Source organism: Oncorhynchus keta, unplaced genomic scaffold (assembly GCF_023373465.1).
Source record: "Oncorhynchus keta strain PuntledgeMale-10-30-2019 unplaced genomic scaffold, Oket_V2 Un_contig_1875_pilon_pilon, whole genome shotgun sequence".
Lineage (NCBI taxonomy): Eukaryota > Metazoa > Chordata > Actinopteri > Salmoniformes > Salmonidae > Oncorhynchus > Oncorhynchus keta.
The window spans coordinates 251,423-274,756 of record NW_026281089.1 but is presented as its reverse complement, the minus strand read 5'-3'; positions in this window follow the sequence as shown (position 1 = coordinate 274,756).

The window sequence follows — 23,334 nt, the reverse complement described above, 5'->3', positions numbered from 1 at the left end:
TATATTGACCTCCAGACTGTATTATATTGATCTCCAACAGACTGTATTATATTGACCTCCAACAGACTGTATTATATTGACCTCCAACAGACTATATTATATTGACCTCCAGACTGTATTATATTGACCTCCAACAGACTGTATTATATTGACCTCCAACAGACTGTATTATATTGACCTCCAGACTGTATTATATTGACCTCCAGACAGACTATTATATTGACCTCCAGACTGTATTATATTGACCTCCAACAGACTGTATTATATTGACCTCCAACAGACTGTATTATATTGACATCCAACAGACTGTATTATATTGACCTCCAGACTGTATTATATTGACCTCCAGACTGTATTATATTGACCTCCAGACTGTATTATATTGACCTCCAACAGACTATATTATATTGACCTCCAGACTGTATTATATTGACCTCCAACAGACTGTATTATATTGACCTCCAACAGACCGTATTATATTGACCTCCAACAGACTGTATTATATTGACCTCCAACAGACTGTATTATATTGACCTCCAACAGACTGTATTATATTGACCTCCAGACTGTATTATATTGACCTCCAACAGACCGTATTATATTGACCTCCAACAGACTGTATTATATTGACCTCCAGACTGTATTATATTGACCTCCAACAGACTGTATTATATTGACATCCAACAGACTGTATTATATTGACCTCCAGACTGTATTATATTGACCTCCAGACTGTATTATATTGACCTCCAGACTGTATTATATTGACCTCCAACAGACTATATTATATTGACCTCCAGACTGTATTATATTGACCTCCAACAGACTGTATTATATTGACCTCCAACAGACTGTATTATATTGACCTCCAACAGACTATATTATATTGACCTCCAGACTATATTATATTGACCTCCAACAGACTGTATTATATTGACCTCCAACAGACTGTATTATATTGACCTCCAACAGACTGTATTATATTGACCTCCAACAGACTGTATTATATTGACCTCCAACAGACTGTATTATATTGACCTCCAGACTGTATTATATTGACCTCCAACAGACTGTATTATATTGACCTCCAACAGACTGTATTATATTGACCTCCAACAGACCGTATTATATTGACCTCCAGACTGTATTATATTGACCTCCAGACTGTATTATATTGACATCCAACAGACTGTATTATATTGACCTCCAGACTGTATTACATTGACCTCCAGACTGTATTATATTGACCTCCAACAGACTATATTATATTGACCTCCAGACTGTATTATATTGACCTCCAACAGACTGTATTATATTGACCTCCAACAGACTGTATTATATTGACCTCCAACAGACTGTATTATATTGACCTCCAACAGACTGTATTATATTGACCTCCAACAGACTGTATTATATTGACATCCAGACTGTATTATATTGACCTCCAACAGACTGTATTATATTGACCTCCAACAGACTGTATTATATTGACCTCCAACAGACTGTATTATATTGACCTCCAACAGACTGTATTATATTGACCTCCAACAGACTGTATTATATTGACCTCCAACAGACTGTATTATATTGACCTCCAACAGACTGTATTATATTGACCTCCAACAGACTGTATTATATTGACCTCCAACAGACTGTATTATATTGACCTCCAGACTGTATTATATTGACCTCCAACAGACTGTATTATATTGACCTCCAGACTGTATTATATTGACCTCCAGACTGTATTATATTGACCTCCAACAGACTATATTATATTGACCTCCAGACTGTATTATATTGACCTCCAACAGACTGTATTATATTGACCTCCAACAGACTGTATTATATTGACCTCCAACAGACTATATTATATTGACCTCCAGACTGTATTATATTGACCTCCAACAGACCTGAGAAAACAGCATTAATATTACAGACTGCCAAATGATGCAACTAACTACAATTTTATATTTAACAAAACAGCATGACATGTTATTCATCAAAACACCACAATTAAGAAGATTTGCGAAGCCGCGTGCCAATTTCAGAGAGTGGAATAGTTGACATCTCCTCTGAGAGACACACATTGATGAAGACATTTAAAAAGATGATTACCGAAGCGAGTCCTCGTTTCAAAAAAGGGGTATCAACAACATCAAACAAGAACAATGTCAAATTAGGATTTAAAATCTTATTTAAAACTTTCAGATGTGGGCACTTATCAACATCTGCCTGTTTAAAATCACAGCAATCTATCGGAACATCTTATCACTTAAAAACCACAGTCAGATGGCTGCTGGGTAAGGGGGGTGGAGCTATGATTTAAATCCTCTTGTCTATGGCAGCATCTACAGATCCACTGGCAAACCTCTCTGTCCCGACGTAGAGACGATAAACATCCTAAATGACACCGCTATCCCCTACAAAGTACCCTGCTTTTTACCAGCCCAGTAGTATAGTGAATAGGGCCCTGGTCTAAAGTAGTGCTCTATATAGGGAATAGGGCCCTGGTCTAAAGTAGTGCTCTATATAGGGAACAGGGCTCTGGTTTAAAGTAGTGCTCTATATAGGGAATAGGGTCCTGGTCTAAAGTAGTGTACTATATAGGGAATAGGGCCCTGGTCTAAAGTAGTGTACTATATAGGGAATAGGGCCCTGGTCTAAAGTAGTGTACTATATAGGGAATAGGGCCCTGATCTAAAGTAGTATACTATATAGGGAATAGGGCTCTGGTCTACAGTAGTGCTCTATGTAGGGAATAGGGCCCTGGTCTAAAGTAGTGCTCTATATAGGGAATAGAGGTGTCATTAGGGACGTGCTTACAGTATGTTGTTTATGAGGAGTAGCTGATTAGATCTTCAGGAAGTGAACGTTATTTAGAATGAGTGTTACATGGAGAAAAATCAGACCTCTCCGATATGAATCTGGATGGGCCTCCCTTCAGCTAAATATATTTGACCTATAAACCCTCCCTGAGCACTTGAAGAAAAAAAAGACCCCCAAAAAAAAAAAATATGAATGAAAACATAAAGTGGAAAACAGAGAACATGTCTACCGTTTATCCTCACCTCTTGGACAGACGACCAGAGAGTTTGATATGTAGTTTTAGAAACTGTTCATTGCATCAGTGGTTCCCAAACTGTGGGGTTGAGCTCGGCAAGGGGGGGGGGGTGCAGTTTAAAGAACTCAGTCCGGCTTTAAACTTACTCTTGAACGTTGTGATAGTAGAACGTACAAGGTGCACTTTCGAAATTGAGTGTCGCATCATCAGTTGCTCTGGAAGGTGAACCTTCGCTCCAGTCTGAGGTCCTGAGCGCTCTGGAGCAGGTTTTCATCGAGGATCTTTGCTGTACTTTGCTCCTTAATCTTTCTCTCGATCCTGACTAGTCTCCCAGTCCCTGCCGCTGAAAAACACCTCCACAGCATGATGCTGCCACCACCATGCTTCACCGTAGGGATGGTGCCAGGTTTCCTCCAGACATGATGCTGCCACCACCGTGCTTCACCGTAGGGATGCTGCCAGGTTTCCTCCAGACGTGACGCATTCAGGCCAAAGAGTTCAACCTTGTTTCATCAGACCAGATCATCTTGTTTCTCATGGTCTCAGAGTCCTTTAGGTGCCTTTTGGCAAAACTCCAAGATGGCTGTCATGTGCCTTTTACTGAGGAGTGGCTTCCACCTGGCCACTCTACCATAAAGGCCTGATTGGTGGACTGCTGTAGAGATGCTTGTCCTTCTGGAAGGTTCTCCCATCTCCACAGAGGAACTCTGAAGCTCTGTCAGCGTGACTATCGGGTTCTTCTCTTTGTCAGAAATATCCAGAACAACTAGCCCATGTCAGCAAAGTTTTTTTAATTTGTTTTTTTTTAACCCATAGAGATTCTAGTATTTTTTTTTTATCACTCAAACATCACAAATACACATGGCAAAATTTATAGAATTGCAAGAAAATTAGCTTTAAAACATTAGCAGAATCTCTTAATACGACACAAATTACCAAAATGACAGGCTAAGAATGGACAGAGCGATAGGCCTGTGTTCATCTTCTCACATTTCTCAAATGCCAAATCAGTGTGTCTTGATTACAACAACAAAAAAAAAAAATGGGTCCCCATTTGCAAATATTTAAATCTGAGATGCCATTAGGAATCTGAGCAAGGTACTTTCAAAAGTTAGGCCTACCTTTCCACCCCAGACAGAGTAGGTCTACCTTTCCACCCCAGACAGAGTAGGTCTACCTTTCCACCCCAGACAGAGTAGACCTACCTTTCCACCCCAGACAGAGTAGGCCTACCATTCCACCCCAGACAGAGTAGATCCTACCTTTCCACCCCAGACAGAGTAGACCTACCATTCCACCCCAGACAGAGTAGGCCTACCTTTCCACCCCAGACAGAGTAGGTCCTACCTTTCCACCCCAGACAGAGTAGGCCTACCTTTCCACCCCAGACAGAGTAGGCCTACCTTTCCACCCCAGACAGAGTAGACCTACCTTTCCACCCCAGACAGAGTAGGCCTACCATTCCACCCCAGACAGAGTAGACCTACCATTCCACCCCAGACAGAGGTGGTCTACCATTCCACCCCAGACAGAGTAGGTCCTACCATTCCACCCCAGACAGAGTAGGTCCTACCATTCCACCCCAGACAGAGTAGGCCTACCATTCCACCCCAGACAGAGTAGGGCCTACCATTCCACCCCAGACAGAGTAGGCCTACCTTTCCACCCCAGACAGAGTAGGACCTACCTTTCCACCCCAGACAGAGTAGGCCTACCTTTCCACCCCAGACAGAGTAGGCCTACCATTCCACCCCAGACAGAGTAGGTCTACCATTCCACCCCAGACAGAGTAGGCCTACCATTCCACCCCAGACAGAGTAGGCCTACCATTCCACCCCAGACAGAGTAGTGGTCTACCATTCCACCCCAGACAGAGTAGGTCCTACCATTCCACCCCAGACAGAGTAGGCCTACCATTCCACCCCAGACAGAGTAGGCCTACCATTCCATCCCAGACAGAGTAGACCTACCATTCCGCCCCCAGACAGAGTAGGCCTACCATTCCACCCCAGACAGAGTAGGCCTACCATTCCACCCCAGACAGAGTAGGTCCTTTCCACCATTCCACCCCAGACAGAGTAGACCTACCATTCCACCCCAGAGTAGGCCTACCATTCCACCCCAGAGTAGGCCTACGATTCCACCCCAGACAGAGTAGGCCTACCATTCCACCCCAGACAGAGTAGGCCTACCATTCCACCCCAGACAGAGTAGGCCTACCATTCCACCCCAGACAGAGTAGGTCTACCATTTCACCCCAGACAGAGTAGGACCTACCATTCCACCCCAGACAGAGTAGGCCTACCTTCCACCCCAGACAGAGTAGGACCTACCGAGACACAGAAACATTGAAATACTTTAACTACTGGCTACTATTCTTCCGTGGCCTTAACAAGAGAAGGTCTCAAGTGTTTCCCTTTAAAAACCTGTCTGGGTTTAAACATCTTCTATTGTACAGAAAGCGAATCGCTTAATCAATCAATTGATAGTGACACGAATTAGATTACTTCCCAAGCAAAGTCAATCGTTTGTCTCCTCGGCTATAGGAGGTTTGTTGCTCAGCCTCCGAATGCCAAAGAAACTAAACAATGATATGCCGGTGGCGGTCAGTGCCGTTTAAGATGAGGGAGGACGGTTCTTTATTCTTTATGAGCACGGCCTTACTTCTATTACAGCCTGTTGGATGACTGTCATTCATATTCACCCAGTTCAATGTAACAGTGACAGGTTTAGGTTACTGTCATTCATATTCACCCAGTTCAATGTAACAGTGAGAGGTTTAGGTTACTGTCATTCATATTCACCCAGTTCAATGTAACAGTGACAGGTTTAGGTTACTGTCATTCATATTCACCCAGTTCAATGTAACAGTGATAGGTTTAGGTTACTGTCATTCATATTTACCAAGTTCAATGTAACAGTGATAGGTTTAGGTTACTGCCATTCATATTCACCCAGTTCAATGTAACAGTGATAGGTTTAGGTTACTGTCATTCACCCAGTTCAATGTAACAGTGACAGGTTTAGGTTACTGTCATTTATATTCACCCAGTTCAATGTAACAGTGACAGGTTTAGGTTACTGTCATTCACCCAGTTCAATGTAACAGTGACAGGTTTAGGTTACTGTCATTCATATTCACCCAGGTCAATGTAACAGTGACAGGTTTAGGTTACTGTCATTCATATTCACCCAGGTCAATGTAACAGTGATAGGTTTAGGTTACTGTCATTCATATTCACCCAGTTCAATGTAACAGTGACAGGTTTAGGTTACTGTCATTCATATTCACCCAGTTCAATGTAACAGTGACAGGTTTAGGTTACTGTCATTCATATTCACCCAGGTCAATGTAACAGTGATAGGTTTAGGTTACTGTCATTCATATTCACCCAGTTCAATGTAACAGTGATAGGTTTAGGTTACTGTCATTCATATTCACCCAGGTCAATGTAACAGTGATAGGTTTAGGTTACCGTCATTCACATTCACCCAGTTCAATGTAACAGTGACAGGTTTAGGTTACTGTCATTCATATTCACCCAGTTCAATGTAACAGTGACAGGTTTAGGTTACTGTCATTCATATTCACCCAGGTCAATGTAACAGTGATAGGTTTAGGTTACTGTCATTCACCCAGTTCAATGTAACAGTGATAGGTTTAGGTTACTGTCATTCATATTCACCCAGTTCAATGTAACAGTGACAGGTTTAGGTTACTGTCATTCATATTCACCCAGTTCAATGTAACATGTCAACATAAAAGCGGATAAAAGCGTCTGCTAAATGGCATATATATAACATAGCTACTAGAACTAACGCGTTAGTAAACCCCCTACAATCATGCAGTACAGTGTACAGTCAGGGAAGCAGTATAGCAGTTACACCAGCAGGCCCCAGAGGCAATAAATTAGTCAAACCAAAAGCTTACCTTGGAAGAGTTCAAGTGTTGGATAGCCAGCTAGCTAACATAGCATCCCTCTGTTATAGCCAGCTAGCTAACATAGCATCCTCTGTTATAGCCAGCTAGCTAACATAGCATCCCGTTGTTATAGCCAGCTAGCTAACATAGCATCCTCTGTTATAGCCAGCTAGCTAACATAGCATCCTCTGTTATAGCCAGCTAGCTAACATACCATCCTCTGTTATAGCCAGCTAGCTAACATAGCATCCTCTGTTATAGCCAGCTAGCTAACATAGCATCCTCTGTTATAGCCAGCTAGCTAACATAGCATCCTCTGTTATAGCCAGCTAGCTAACATAGCATCCCTCTGTTATAGCCAGCCAGCTAACATAGCATCCCTCTGTTATAGCCAGCTAGCTAACATAGCATCCTCTGTTATAGCCAGCTAGCTAACATAGCATCCCTCTGTTATAGCCAGCTAGCTAACATAGCATCCCTCTGTTATAGCCAGCTAGCTAACATAGCATCCTCTGTTATAGCCAGCTAGCTAACATAGCATCCCTCTGTTATAGCCAGCTAGCTAACATAGCATCCTCTGTTATAGCCAGCTAGCTAACATAGCATCCCGTTGTTATAGCCAGCTAGCTAACATAGCATCCTCTGTTATAGCCAGCTAGCTAACATAGCATCCTCTGTTATAGCCAGCTAGCTAACACACCATCCCTCTGTTATAGCCAGCTAGCTAACATAGCATCCTCTGTTATAGCCAGCTAGCTAACATAGCATCCTCTGTTATAGCCAGCTAGCTAACATAGCATCCTCTGTTATAGCCAGCTAGCTAACATAGCATCCTCTGTTATAGCCAGCTAGCTAACATAGCATCCTCAGTTATAGCCAGCTAGCTAACATACCATCCCGTTGTTATAGCCAGCTAGCTAACATAGCATCCTCTGTTATAGCCAGCTAGCTAACATACCATCCCGTTGTTTGAGCCGGGTTTCGAGGTAGGCTAAACTAGCTAGCTGCATTCAAACCCCCCTTAAAAGATTTAGATGCACTATTGTAAAGTGGCTGTTCCACTGGATGTCATAAGGTGATTTGCACCAATTTGTAAGTCGCTCTGGATAAGAGCGTCTGCTAAATGACTTAAATGTAAATGTAGTCTGTCGAAACAGGTAGGACAAAACCTCTCATTTCTTAAATAGGAAGAAATAGGCTCCGACACTAAAGCCCGTCTTGTTAAAAGTCTAATTAAAATGAATTATGCCTCTACTTTCAGCACAATGAGCTGTCCGTTTTCCGAATGATCTCCCCGCGGCTGCTGCTTCTAGTTGCAGCACAACAATTGAAGGTACTCGAATCTGTGACTTAATTGTGAGGTCAATAACTCTGATAAATACATAAAATGGGCAAGAAACATAATTGTTTTTAAATGACATCAATTACAGTTGTAGCCAGCTATTAAAGTTGACCTCCAGTCTTCCTTCTCATCTTCGTGCTCTCCTTGTCAAACTGAACAGAACAGCCTATAGGCTCGTCCACGTGTAAGATAGTGGATTTGATTTGGGACGAGGACTTAATCAAAATAAATAAATGGGAAGAAACCTTTGTCTCTCCTCCTGAACTGCCATCAAAGGCAACACACAGCACAGCCATTGGATAAGCAGCACGCAGCACAGCCATTGGTTAAGCAGCACACAGCACAGCCATTGGTTAGGCAGCACACAGCACAGCCATTGGTTAAACAGCACACAGCACAGCCATTGGTTAAACAGCACACAGCACAGCCATTGGTTAAACAGCACACAGCACAGCCATTGGTTAGGCAGCACACAGCACAGCCATTGGTTAGGCAGCACAGCCATTGGTTAGGCAACACACAGCACAGCCATTGGTTAGGCAGCACACAGTACAGCCATTGGTTAGGCAGCACACAGTACAGCCATTGGTTAGGCAGCACACAGCACAGCCATTGGTTAAGCAGCACGCAGCACAGCCATTGGTTAGGCAGCACACAGCACAGCCATTGGTTAGGCAGCACACAGCACAGCCATTGGTTAGGCAGCACACAGCACAGCCATTGGTTAAACAGCACACAGCACAGCCATTGGTTAGGCAACACACAGCACAGCCATTGGTTAGGCAGCACACAGCACAGCCATTGGTTAGGCAGCACACAGCACAGCCATTGGTTAGGCAGCACACAGCACAGCCATTGGTTAGGCAGCACACAGCACAGCCATTGGTTAAACAGCACACAGCACAGCCATTGGTTAGGCAACACACAGCACAGCCATTGGTTAAACCAGCACACAGCACAGCCATTGGTTAAGCAGCACACAGCACAGCCATTGGTTAGGCAGCACACAGCACAGCTATTGGTTAGGCAGCACACAGCACAGCCATTGGTTAGGCAGCACACAGCACAGCCATTGGTTAAACAGCACACAGCACAGCCATTGGTTAGGCAACACACAGCACAGCCATTGGTTAAACAGCACACAGCACAGCCATTGGTTAGGCAGCACACAGCACAGCCATTGGTTAAACAGCACACAGCACAGCCATTGGTTAAACAGCACACAGCACAGCCATTGGTTAGGCAGCACACAGCACAGCCATTGGTTAAACAGCACACAGCACAGCCATTGGTTAGGCAGCACACAGCACAGCCATTGGTTAAACAGCACACAGCACAGCCATTGGTTAGGCAGCACACAGCACAGCCATTGGTTAGGCAGCACACAGCACAGCCATTGGTTAAACAGCACACAGCACAGCCATTGGTTAGGCAGCACACAGCACAGCCATTGGTTAAACAGCACACAGCACAGCCATTGGTTAGGCAGCACACAGTACAGCCATTGGTTAGGCAGCACACAGCACAGCCATTGGTTAGGCAGCACACAGCACAGCCATTGGTTAGGCAGCACACAGCACAGCCATTGGTTAAACAGCACACAGCACAGCCATTGGTTAGGCAGCACACAGCACAGCCATTGGTTAGGCAACACACAGCACAGCCATTGGTTAGGCAACACACAGCACAGCCATTGGTTAGGCAGCACACAGCACAGCCATTGGTTAGGCAGCACACAGCACAGCCATTGGTTAGGCAGCACACAGTACAGCCATTGGTTAGGCAGCACACAGCACACAGCACAGCCATTGGTTAGGCAGCACGCAGCACAGCCATTGGTTAGGCAGCACGCAGCACAGCCATTGGTTAGGCAGCACACAGCACAGCCATTGGTTAAGCAGCACGCAGCACAGCCATTGGTTAGGCAGCACACAGCACACAGCACAGCCATTGGTTAAGCAGCACACAGCACAGCCATTGGTTAGACAGCACGCAGCACAGCCATTGGTTAAACAGCACACAGCACAGCCATTGGTTAGACAGCACACAGCACAGCCATTGGTTAAACAGCACACAGCACAGCCATTGGTTAAACAGCACACAGCACAGCCATTGGTTAGACAGCACACAGCACAGCCATTGGTTAAACAGCACACAGCACAGCCATTGGTTAGACAGCACACAGCAGCAGCCATTGGTTAAACAGCACACAGCACAGCCATTGGTTAAACAGCACACAGCACAGCCATTGGTTAAACAGCACACAGCACAGCCATTGGTTAGGCAGCACACAGCACAGCCATTGGTTAGGCAGCACACAGCACAGCCATTGGTTAAACAGCACACAGCACAGCCATTGGTTAGGCAGCACACAGCACAGCCATTGGTTAGGCAGCACACAGCACAGCCATTGGTTAGGCAGCACACAGCACAGCCATTGGTTAGGCAGCACGCAGCACAGCCATTGGTTAAGCAGCACACAGCACAGCTATTGGTTAAGCAGCACACAGCACAGCCATTGGTTAAGCAGCACGCAGCACAGCCATTGGTTAAGCACACAGCACACAGCACAGCCATTGGTTAAGCAGCACACAGCACAGCCATTGGTTAGACAGCACGCAGCACAGCCATTGGTTAAACAGCACACAGCACAGCCATTGGTTAGACAGCACACAGCACAGCCATTGGTTAAACAGCACACAGCACAGCCATTGGTTAAACAGCACACAGCACAGCCATTGGTTAGACAGCACACAGCACAGCCATTGGTTAAACAGCACACAGCACAGCCATTGGTTAAACAGCACACAGCACAGCCATTGGTTAAACAGCACACAGCACAGCCATTGGTTAAACAGCACACAGCACAGCCATTGGTTAAACAGCACACAGCACAGCCATTGGTTAGGCAGCACACAGCACAGCCATTGGTTAGGCAGCACACAGCACAGCCATTGGTTAAACAGCACACAGCACAGCCATTGGTTAGGCAGCACACAGCACAGCCATTGGTTAGGCAGCACACAGCACAGCCATTGGTTAGGCAGCACACAGCACAGCCATTGGTTAGGCAGCACACAGCACAGCCATTGGTTAGGCAACACACAGCACAGCCATTGGTTAGGCAGCACACAGCACAGCCATTGGTTAAGCAGCACACAGCACAGCCATTGGTTAGGCAACACACAGCACAGCCATTGGTTAAACAGCACACAGCACAGCCATTGGTTAGGCAGCACACAGCACAGCCATTGGTTAGGCAACACACAGCACAGCCATTGGTTAGGCAGCACACAGCACAGCCATTGGTTAGGCAGCACAGCACAGCCATTGGTTAGGCAGCACAGCCATTGGTTAAGTAGCACACAGCACAGCCATTGGTTAGGCAACACAGCCATTGGTTAGGCAGCACACAGCACAGCCATTGGTTAAGCAGCACACAGCACAGCCATTGGTTAAGCAGAACACAGCACAGCCATTGGTTAAGCAACACACAGCACAGCCATTGGTTAAGCAGCACACAGCACAGCCATTGGTTAGGCAACACACAGCACAGCCATTGGTTAAGCAGCACACAGCACAGCCATTGGTTAAGCAGCACACAGCACAGCCATTGGTTAAACAGCACACAGCACAGCCATTGGTTAAGCAGCACACAGCACAGCCATTGGTTAGGCAACACACAGCACAGCCATTGGTTAAACAGCACACAGCACAGCCATTGGTTAGGCAACACACAGCACAGCCATTGGTTAAGCAGCACACAGCACAGCCATTGGTTAAGCAGCACACAGCACAGCCATTGGTTAAGCAGCACACAGCACAGCCATTGGTTAGGCAACACACAGCACAGCCATTGGTTAAGCAGAACACAGCACAGCCATTGGTTAGGCAGCACACAGCACAGCCATTGGTTAGGCAGCACAGCCATTGGTTAGGCAACACACAGCACAGCCATTGGTTAGGCAGCACACAGCACAGCCATTGGTTAAACAGCACACAGCACAGCCATTGGTTAAACAGCACACAGCACAGCCATTGGTTAAGCAACACACAGCACAGCCATTGGTTAAACAGCACAGCCATTGGTTAGGCAGCACACAGCACAGCCATTGGTTAGACAGCACACAGCACAGCCATTGGTTAGGCAACACACAGCACAGCCATTGGTTAGGCAGCACACAGCACAGCCATTGGTTAAGCAGCACACAGCACAGCCATTGGTTAAGCAGCACACAGCACAGCCATTGGTTAAGCAACACACAGCACAGCCATTGGTTAAGCAGCACACAGCACAGCCATTGGTTAGGCAACACACAGCACAGCCATTGGTTAAGCAGCACACAGCACAGCCATTGGTTAGGCAGCACACAGCACAGCCATTGGTTAAGCAGCACACAGCACAGCCATTGGTTAAGCAGCACACAGCACAGCCATTGGTTAAGCAGCACACAGCACAGCCATTGGTTAGGCAGCACACAGCACAGCCATTGGTTAGGCAGCACACAGCCATTGGTTAGGCAGCACACAGCACAGCCATTGGTTAGGCAGCACACAGCACAGCCATTGGTTAAACAGCACACAGCACAGCCATTGGTTAGGCAGCACAGCACAGCCATTGGTTAAGCAGCACACAGCACAGCCATTGGTTAAGCAGCACAGCCATTGGTTAGGCAGCACACAGCACAGCCATTGGTTAGGCAGCACACAGCACAGCCATTGGTTAGGCAGCACACAGCACAGCCATTGGTTAGGCAGCACACAGCACAGCCATTGGTTAGGCAGCACACAGCCCAGCCATTGGTTAGGCAGCACACAGCACAGCCATTGGTTAAACAGCACACAGCACAGCCATTGGTTAAGCAGAACACAGCACAGCCATTGGTTAGGCAGCACACAAACACGTTTTGGATCAGTAAGAGCAGGTGGAGCTCAGGGTTGGAATGTCAATTTCAGTGTTTAAACCAGCAGCTGTCTTAGAAATGTAACGTTGGCTCGGTGCTTCTCCCAGCATGCACTTCATCATACCCTATAGGGTATAGATCATCTGATTGAGATCACACGAAATAGCCGAGAGGTGAACTTGATATTGTGCACCCAGCAGAGAATCAGATGAGGGGCGGCGTCAGGCACACATGGATAAATAGCCTAATAAGCAACTATTTTTTAAATCACTGAGAAATATTTACATTTAATCAATTATAAATGACATGACCCTCCCCTGGGCTCGATAAAATAAAAATAAAAACTAAACCCTCCCTTGACTGAAATTGAAAAAGTATGACCCTCCTCTATTTTCCACCAGGAAACAATTCTGTAAACTTCAATCTATCCCTTAGCTGAGAGAACCCTGTATGTGGTCCCCACGGGGTCTAGACCCAGGCCAGGTCCCCATGGGGTCTAGACCCGGGCCAGGTCTACAGTAGGTCATGAGCTCCAAGCCCAATGGGACCAGAAACACCAACAGCTGTGGGGTCAGAGTACTCTCTCTGATGGGGGCCTCTCTCTCTCTCTCTGATGGGGGCCTCTCTCTCTCTCTCTGATGGGGGCCTCTCTCTCTGATGGGGCCTCTCTCTCTGATGGGGCCTCTCTCTCTGATGGGGCCTCTCTCTCTCTGATGGGTCCTCTCTCTCTCTGATGGGGCCTCTCTCTCTGATGGGGCCTCTCTCTCTCTGATGGGGCCTCTCTCTCTCTGATGGGGCCTCTCTCTCTCTCTGATGGGGCCTCTCTCTCTCTGATGGGGCCTCTCTCTCTCTCTGATGGGGGCCTCTCTCTCTCTCTGATGGGGGCCTCTCTCTCTCTCTGATGGGGACTCTCTCTCTCTCTCTGATGGGGCCTCTCTCTCTGATCTCTGATGGGGCCTCTCTCTCTCTCTGATGGGGCCTCTCTCTCTGATGGGGCCTCTCTCTCTCTGATGGGGCCTCTCTCTCTCTCTCTCTCTGATGGGGCCTCTCTCTCTCTGATGGGGCCTCTCTCTCTCTGATGGGGCCTCTCTCTCTGATGGGGCCTCTCTCTCTCTGATGGGGCCTCTCTCTCTCTCTGATGGGGCCTCTCTCTCTCTCTCTGATGGGGCCTCTCTCTCTGATGGGGCCTCTCTCTCTCTGATGGGGACTCTCTCTCTGATGGGGCCTCTCTCTCTCTCTGATGGGGCCTCTCTCTCTCTCTGATGGGGCCTCTCTCTCTCTCTGATGGGGCCTCTCTCTCTCTGATGGGGCCTCTCTCTCTGATGGGGCCTCTTCTCTGATGGGGCCTCTCTCTCTCTGATGGGGCCTCTCTCTCTGATGGGGACTCTCTCTCTCTGATGGGGACTCTCTCTCTCTGATGGGGCCTCTCTCTCTGATGGGGCCTCTCTCTCTCTGATGGGGACTCTCTCTCTGATGGGGACTCTCTCTCTCTGATGGGGCCTCTCTCTCTCTGATGGGGCCTCTCTCTCTGATGGGGCCTCTCTCTCTCTCTCTGATGGGGCCTCTCTCTCTCTGATGGGGCCTCTCTCTCTCTCTGATGGGGCCTCTCTCTCTGATGGGGCCTCTCTCTGATGGGGCTCTCTCTGATGGGGCCTCTCTCTCTCTGATGGGGCCTCTCTCTCTCTGATGGGGCCTCTCTCTCTGATGGGGACTCTCTCTCTCTGATGGGGGCCCTCTCTCTCTGATGGGGACTCTCTCTCTCTGATGGGGCCTCTCTCTCTCTGATGGGGCCTCTCTCTCTCTCTGATGGGGCCTCTCTCTCTCTCTCTGATGGGGCCTCTCTCTCTCTCTGATGGGGCCTCTCTCTCTCTGATGGGGCCTCTCTCTCTCTCTGATGGGGCCTCTCTCTCTCTGATGGGGCCTCTCTCTCTCTGATGGGGACCTCTCTCTCTCTGATGGGGCCTCTCTCTCTGATGGGGCCTCTCTCTCTCTGATGGGGACTCTCTCTCTCTGATGGGGACTCTCTCTCTCTCTGATGGGGACTCTCTCTCTCCTGATGGGGACTCTCTCTCTCTGATGGGGCTCTCTCTCTCTCTCTGATGGGGACTCTCTCTCTCCTCTGATGGGGACTCTCTCTCTCCGATGGGGCCTCTCTCTCTCTGATGGGGCCTCTCTCTCTGATGGGGCCTTCTCTCTGATGGGGCCTCTCTCTCTCTCTGATGGGGACTCTCTCTCTCTGATGGGGACTCTCTCTCTCTGATGGGGACTCTCTCTGATGGGGACTCTCTCTCTGATGGGGACTCTCTCTCTCTGATGGGGCCTCTCTCTCTCTGATGGGGACTCTCTCTCTCTGATGGGGACTCTCTCTCTCTCTGATGGGGCCTCTCTCTCTCTCTGATGGGGCCTCTCTCTCTCTGATGGGGCTCTCTCTCTCTCTGATGGGGACTCTCTCTCTCTGATGGGGCCTCTCTCTCTCTCTGATGGGGCCTCTCTCTCTCTGATGGGGCCTCTCTCTGATGGGGCCTCTCTCTGATGGGGCCTCTCTCTCTGATGGGGACTCTCTCTCTGATGGGGCCCTCTCTCTCTGATGGGGACCTCTCTCTCTCTGATGGGGGCCTCTCTCTCTCTGATGGGGCCTCTCTCTCTCTGATGGGGCCTCTCTCTGATGGGGCCTCTCTCTCTGATGGGGCCTCTCTCTCTCTCTGATGGGGACTCTCTCTCTCTGATGGGGACCTCTCTCTCTGATGGGGCCTCTCTCTCTCTGATGGGGCCTCTCTCTCTCTGATGGGGACTCTCTCTCTGATGGGGACTCTCTCTCTGATGGGGACTCTCTCTCTGATGGGGACTCTCTCTCTGATGGGGCTACTCTCTCTCTCTCTGATGGCTACCTCTCTCTCTGATGGGGACTCTCTCTCTCTGATGGGGACTCTCTCTCTCTCTGATGGGGACTCTCTCTCTCTCTCTGACGGCTACTCTCTGATGGGGACTCTCTCTCTGATGGGGACTTCTCTCTGACGGCTACTCTCTCTCTGACGGCTACTCTCTCTCTCTCTGATGGCTACTCTCTCTCTCTGACGGCTACTCTCTCTCTCTGATGGGGCTCTCTCTCTGATGGCTACTCTCTCTCTGACGGCTACTCTCTCTCTCTGACGGCTACTCTCTCTCTCTGACGGCTACTCTCTCTCTGATGGGGACTCTCTCTGATGGGGCTCTGACGGCTACTCTCTCTCTCTGATGACGGCTACTCTCTCTCTCTGACGGCTACTCTCTCTCTGATGGCTACTCTCTCTCTCTCTGATGGGGCTACTCTCTCTCTGACGGCTACTCTCTCTCTCTGATGGCTACTCTCTCTCTCTGACGGCTACTTCTCTCTCTCTGACGGCTACTCTCTCTCTGGGGCTACTCTCTCTCTCTGACGGCTACTCTCTCTCTCTCTGACGGCTACTCTCTCTCTCTGACGGCTACTCTCTCTCTCTCTCTGACGGCTACTCTCTCTCTCTGAAGGCTACTCTCTCTCTCTCTGACGGCTACTCTCTCTCTGACGGCTACTCTCTCTCTCTCTCTGACGGCTACTCTCTCTCTGACGGCTACTCTCTCTCTGACGGCTACTCTCTCTCTCTCTGACGGCTACTCTCTCTCTCTGATGGCTACTCTCTCTCTGACGGCTACTCTCTCTCTCTCTCTGACGGCTACTCTCTGGGGCTACTCTCTGACGGCTACTGACGGCTACTCTCTCTCTCTCTCTGACGGCTACTCTCTCTCTGACGGCTACTCTCTCTCTCTCTGACGGCTACTCTCTCTCTCTGACGGCTACTCTCTCTCTCTGAAGGCTACTCTCTCTCTCTGAAGGCTACTCTCTCTCTCTGACGGCTACTTTCTCTCTGAAGGCTACTCTCTCTCTGAAGGCTACTCTCTCTCTCTCTCTCTGAAGGCTACTCTCTCTCTGAAGGCTACTCTCTCTCTCTCTCTGAAGGCTACTCTCTCTCTCTCTGAAGGCTACTCTCTCTCTGAAGGCTACTCTCTCTCTCTCTCTGAAGGCTACTCTCTCTCTGAAGGCTACTCTCTCTCTCTGAAGGCTACTCTCTCTCTCTCTGAAGGCTACTCTCTCTCTCTCTCTGAAGGCTACTCTCTCTCTCTCTGAAGGCTACTCTCTCTCTCTGAAGGCTACTCTCTCTCTCTCTGAAGGCTACTCTCTCTCTCTGAAGGCTACTTCTCTGAAGGCTACTCTCTCTCTGAAGGCTACTCTCTCTCTGAAGGCTACTCTCTCTCTGAAGGCTACTCTCTCTACTCTCTCTGAAGGCTACTCTCTCTCTCTCTGAAGGCTACTCTCTCTCTGAAGGCTACTCTCTCTCTGAAGGCTACTCTCTCTGAAGGCTACTCTCTCTGAAGGCTACTCTCTCTCTCTGAAGGCTACTCTCTCTCTCTCTCTCTCTGAAGGCTACTCTCTCTCTGAAGGCTACTCTCTCTCTGAAGGCTACTCTCTCTGAAGGCTACTCTGAAGGCTACTCTCTCTCTCTGAAGGCTACTCTCTCTCTGAAGGCTACTCTCTCTCTGAAGGCTACTCTCTCTCTCTGATCTCTTTTGTTTTCAATCTGGATGATCTCAGCACTGTTATCTTGATAATCCCTGTAATATCTCAGCACTATGTTATAGTGAGTAGCATTGATAACCCTGTATTGACTATGTTATAGTGAGTAGCATTGATAATCCTGTAATATCTCAGCACTATGTTCTAGTGAGTAGCTTGATAATCCCTGTAATATCTCAGGTGAGTAGTGACATTGATAATCCTGTAATATCTCAGCACTATGTTATAGTGAGTAGCATTGATAATCCCTGTAATATCTCAGTACTATGTTATAGTGAGTAGCATTGATAATCCCTGTATATCTCAGCACTATGTTCTAGAGTAACATTGATAATCCCTGTAATATCTCAGCACTATGTTATGTTCTAGTTGATAATCCCTGTTATCTCAGCACTATGTTATAGTGAGTAGCATTGATAATCCCTGTAATATCTCAGTACTATGTTCTAGTGTGTTACTCAGTAACATTGATAATCCCTGTAATATCTCAGCACTATGTTATAGTGAGTAGCATTGATAATCCCTGTAATATCTCAGTACTATGTTCTAGTGTGTTACTCAGTGACATTGATAATCCCTGTAATATCTCAGCACTATGTTCTAGTGAGTTACATTGTTAATCCCTGTAATAATCTCAGCACTATGTTTTTTATTTATTTATTTATTTCACCTTTATTTAACCAGGTAGGCTAGTTGAGAACAAGTTCTCATTTACAATTGCGACCTGGCCAAGATAAAGCAAAGCAGTTCGACAGATACAACGACACAGAGTTACACATGGAGTAAAAACAAACATACAGTCAATAATACAGTATAAACAAGTCTATATACAATGTGAGCAAATTAGGTGAGAAGGGAGGTAAAGGCAAAAAAGGCCATGGTGGCAAAGTAAATACAATATAGCAAGTAAAACACTGGAATTGTAGTTTTGCAATGGAAGAATGTGCAAAGTAGAAATAAAAATAATGGGGTGCAAAGGAGCAAAATAAATACATGAATTAAATACAGTTGGGAAAGAGGTAGTTGTTTGGGCTAAATTATAGGTGGGCTATGTACAGGTGCAGTAATCTGTAAGATGCTCTGACAGTTGGTGCTTAAAGCTAGTGAGGGATAAGTGTTTCCAGTTTCAGAGATTTTTGTAGTTCGTTCCAGTCATTGGCAGCAGAGAACTGGAAGGAGAGGCGGCCAAAGAAAGAATTGGTTTTGGGGGTGACTAAAGAGATATACCTGCTGGAGCGTGTGCTACAGGTGGGAGATGCTATGGTGACCAGCGAGCTGAGATAAGGGGGACTTTACCTAGCAGGGTCTTGTAGATGACATGGAGCCAGAGGGTTTGGCGACAAGTATGAAGCGAGGGCCAGCCAACGAGAGCGTACAGGTCGCAATGGTGGGTAGTATATGGGGCTTTGGTGACAAAACGGATTGCACTGTGATAGACTGCATCCAATTTGTTGAGTAGGGTATTGGAGGCTATTTTGTAAATGACATCGCCAAAGTCGAGGATTGGTAGGATGGTCAGTTTTACAAGGGTATGTTTGGCAGCATGAGTGAAGGATGCTTTGTTGCAAAATAGGAAGCCAATACTAGATTTAACTTTGGATTGGAGATGTTTGATATGGGTCTGGAAGGAGAGTTTACAGTCTAACCAGACACGTAAGTATTTGTAGTTGTCCACGTATTCTAAGTCAGAGCCATCCAGAGCAGTGATGTTGGACAGGCGGGTAGGTGCAGGTAGCGATCGGTTGAAGAGCATGCATTTAGTTTTACTTGTATTTAAGAGCAATTGGAGGCCACGGAAGGAGAGTTGTATGGCATTGAAGCTTGCCTGGAGGGTTGTTAACACAGTGTCCAAAGAAGGGCCGGAAGTATACAGAATGGTGTCGTCTGCGTTGAGGTGGAGCAGAGACTCACCAGCAGCAAGAGCGACCTCATTGATGTATACAGAGAAGAGAGTCGGTCCAAGAATTGAACCCTGTGGCACCCCATAGAGACTGCCAGAGGTCCGGACAGCAGACCCTCCGATTTGACACACTGAACTCTATCAGAGAAGTAGTTGGTGAACCAAGGCTGTCGAGTCTGCCGATGAGGATGTGGTGGTTGACAGAGTCGAAAGCCTTGGCCAGATCAATGAATACGGCTGCACAGTAATGTTTCTTATCGATGGCGGTTAAGATATCGTTTAGGACCTTGAGCGTGGCTGAGGTGCACCCATGACCAGCTCTGAAACCAGATTGCATAGCAGAGAAGGTATGGTGAGATTCAAAATGGTCGGTAATCTGTTTGTTGACTTGGCTTTCGAAGACCTTAGAAAGGCATGGTAGGATAGATATAGGTCTGTAGCAGTTTGGGTCAAGAGTGGGATGAAGAGGGGATGACCGCAGCTGCTTTCCAATCTTTGGGGAATCTCAGACGACACGAAAGAGAGGTTGAACAGGCTAGTAATAGGGGTGGCAACAATTTCGGCAGATAATTTTAGAAAGAAAGGGTCCAGATTGTCTAGCCCGGCTGATTTGTAGGGGTCCAGATTTTTCAGCTCTTTCAGAACATCAGCTGAATGGATTTGGGAGAAGGAGAAATGGTGAAGGCTTGGGCGAGTTGCTGTTGGGGGTGCAGTGCTGTTGACCGGGGTAGGAGTAGCCAGGTGGAAAGCATGGCCAGCCGTAGAAAAATGCTTATTGAAATTCTCAATTATGGTGGATTTATCAGTGGTGACAGTGTTTCCTATCTTCAGTGCAGTGGGCAGCTGGGAAGAGGTGTTCTTATTCTCCATGGACTTTACAGTGTCCCAGAACTTTTTGAGTTAGTGTTGCAGGAAGCAAATTTCTGCTTGAAAAAGCTAGCCTTGGCTTTTCTAACTGCCTGTGTTTAACGGTTTCTAGCTTCCCTGAACAGCTGCATATCACAGGGGCTGTTCGATGCTAATGCAGAACGCCATAGGATGTTTTTGTGTTGGTTAAGGGCAGTCAGGTCTGGGGAGAACCAAGAGCTATATCTGTTCCTGGTTCTACATTTCTTGAATGGGGCATGTTTATTTAAGATGGTTAGGAAGGCATTTAAAAAAATATCCAGGCATCCTCTACTGACGGGATGAGATCAATATCCTTCCAGGATACCCCGGCCAGGTCGATTAGAAAGGCCTGCTCGCTGAAGTGTTTCAGGGAGCGTTTTACAGTGATGAGTGGAGGTCGTTTGACCGCTGACCCATTACGGATGCAGGCAATGAGGCAGTGATCGCTGAGATCTTGCTTGAAGACAGCAGAGGTGTATTTAGAGGGGAATTTGGTTAGGATGATATCTATGAGGGTGCCCGTGTTTAAGGCTTTGGGGGGTACCTGGTAGGTTCATTGATAATTTGAGTGAGATTGAGGGCATCAAGTTTAGATTGTAGGATGGCTGGGGTGTTAAGCATGTTCCAGTTTAGGTCGCCTAGCAGCACGAGCTCTGAAGATAGATGGGGGCAATCAGTTCACATATGGTGTCCAGAGCACAGCTGGGGGCAGAGGGTGGTCTATAGCAGGCGGCAACGGTGAGAGACTTGTTTTTAGAGAGGTGGATTTTTAAAAGTAGAAGTTCAAATTGTTTGGGTACAGACCTGGATAGTAGGACAGAACTCTGCAGGCTATCTTTGCAGTAGATTGCAACACCGCCCCTTTGGCAGTTCTATCTTGTCTGAAAATGTTGTAATTTGGAATTAACATTTCAGAATTTTTGGTGGTCTTCCTAAGCCAGGATTCAGACACAGCTAGAACATCCGGGTTGGCAGAGTGTGCTAAAGCAGTGAATAGAACAAACTTAGGGAGGAGGCTTCTAATGTTAACATGCATGAAACCAAGGCTATTACGGTTACAGAAGTCATCAAAAGTGAGCACCTGGGGAATAGGAGTGGAGCTAGGCACTGCAGGGCCTGGATTCACCTCTACATCGCCAGAGGAACATAGGAGGAGTAGAATAAGGATACGCCTAAAAGCAATAAGAATTGGTCGTCTAGAACGTCTGGAACAGAGAGTAGAAGGAGGTTTCTGGGGGCGATAAAATAGCATCAAGGTATAATGTATAATGTAGGGTTAGTTCTTGTGAGTAACATTGTTAATCCCTGTAGTGAGTAACATTGATAATCCCTGTAGTGAGTAACATTGATAATCCCTGTAGTGAGTAACATTGATAATCCCTGTAGTGAGTAACATTGATAATCCCTGTAGTGAGTAACATTGTTAATCCCTGTAATATCTCAGCACTATGTTCTAGTGAGTAACATTGTTAATCCCTGTAATATCTCAGCACTATGTTCTAGTGAGTAACATTGATAATCCCTGTAGTGAGTAACATTGTTAATCCCTGTAGTGAGTAACATTGATAATCCCTGTAGTGAGTAACATTGATAATCCCTGTAGTGAGTAACATTGTTAATCCCTGTAGTGAGTAACATTGATAATCCCTGTAATATCTCAGCATTATATTCTAGTGAGTAACATTGTTAATCCCTGTAGTGAGTAACATTGATAATCCCTGTAATATCTCAGCACTATGTAATCCCTGTAGTGAGTAACATTGATAATCCCTGTAGTGAGTAACATTGATAATCCCTGTAGTAGTAACATTGATAATCCCTGTAGTGAGTAACATTGTTAATCCCTGTAATAACATTGATAATCCCTGTAGTGAGTAACATTGAATCCCTGTAGTGAGTAACATTGTAATCCCTGTAGTGAGTAACATTGTTAATCCCTGTAGTGAGTAACATTGTTAATCCCTGTAGTGAGTAACATTGATAATCCCTGTAGTGAGTAACATTGATAATCCCTGTAGTGAGTAACATTGTTAATCCCTGTAGTGAGTAACATTGATAATCCCTGTAGTGAGTAACATTGTTAATCCCTGTAGTGAGTAACATTGATAATCCCTGTAGTGACTAACATTGATAATCCCTGTAATATCTCAGCACTATGTTCTAGTGAGTAACATTGATAATCCCTGTAGTGAGTAACATTGTTAATCCCTGTAATATCTCAGCACTATGTTCTAGTGAGTAACATTGATAATCCCTGTAGTGAGTAACATTGATAATCCCTGTAGTGAGTAACATTGATAATCCCTGTAGTGAGTAACAGCACTAATTCTAGTGAGTAACATTGAATCCCTGTAATCCATTGTTAATCCCTGTAGTGAGTAACATTGTTAATCCCTGTAGTGAGTAACATTGATAATCCCTGTAGTGAGTAACATTGTTAATCCCTGTAAACATCCCTGTAGCACTAACATTGATAATCCCTGTAGTGAGTAACATTGATAATCCCTGTAGTGAGTAACATTGTTAATCCCTGTAGTGAGTAACATTGATAATCCCTGTAATATCTCAGCACTATGTTCTAGTGAGTAACATTGATAATCCCTGTAGTGAGTCAGCACTATGATAATCCCTGTAGTGAGTAACATTGATAATCCCTGTAGTGAGTAACATTGATAATCCCTGTAATATCTGATAACATATGTTCTGCAGTGAGTATTTCACATTGA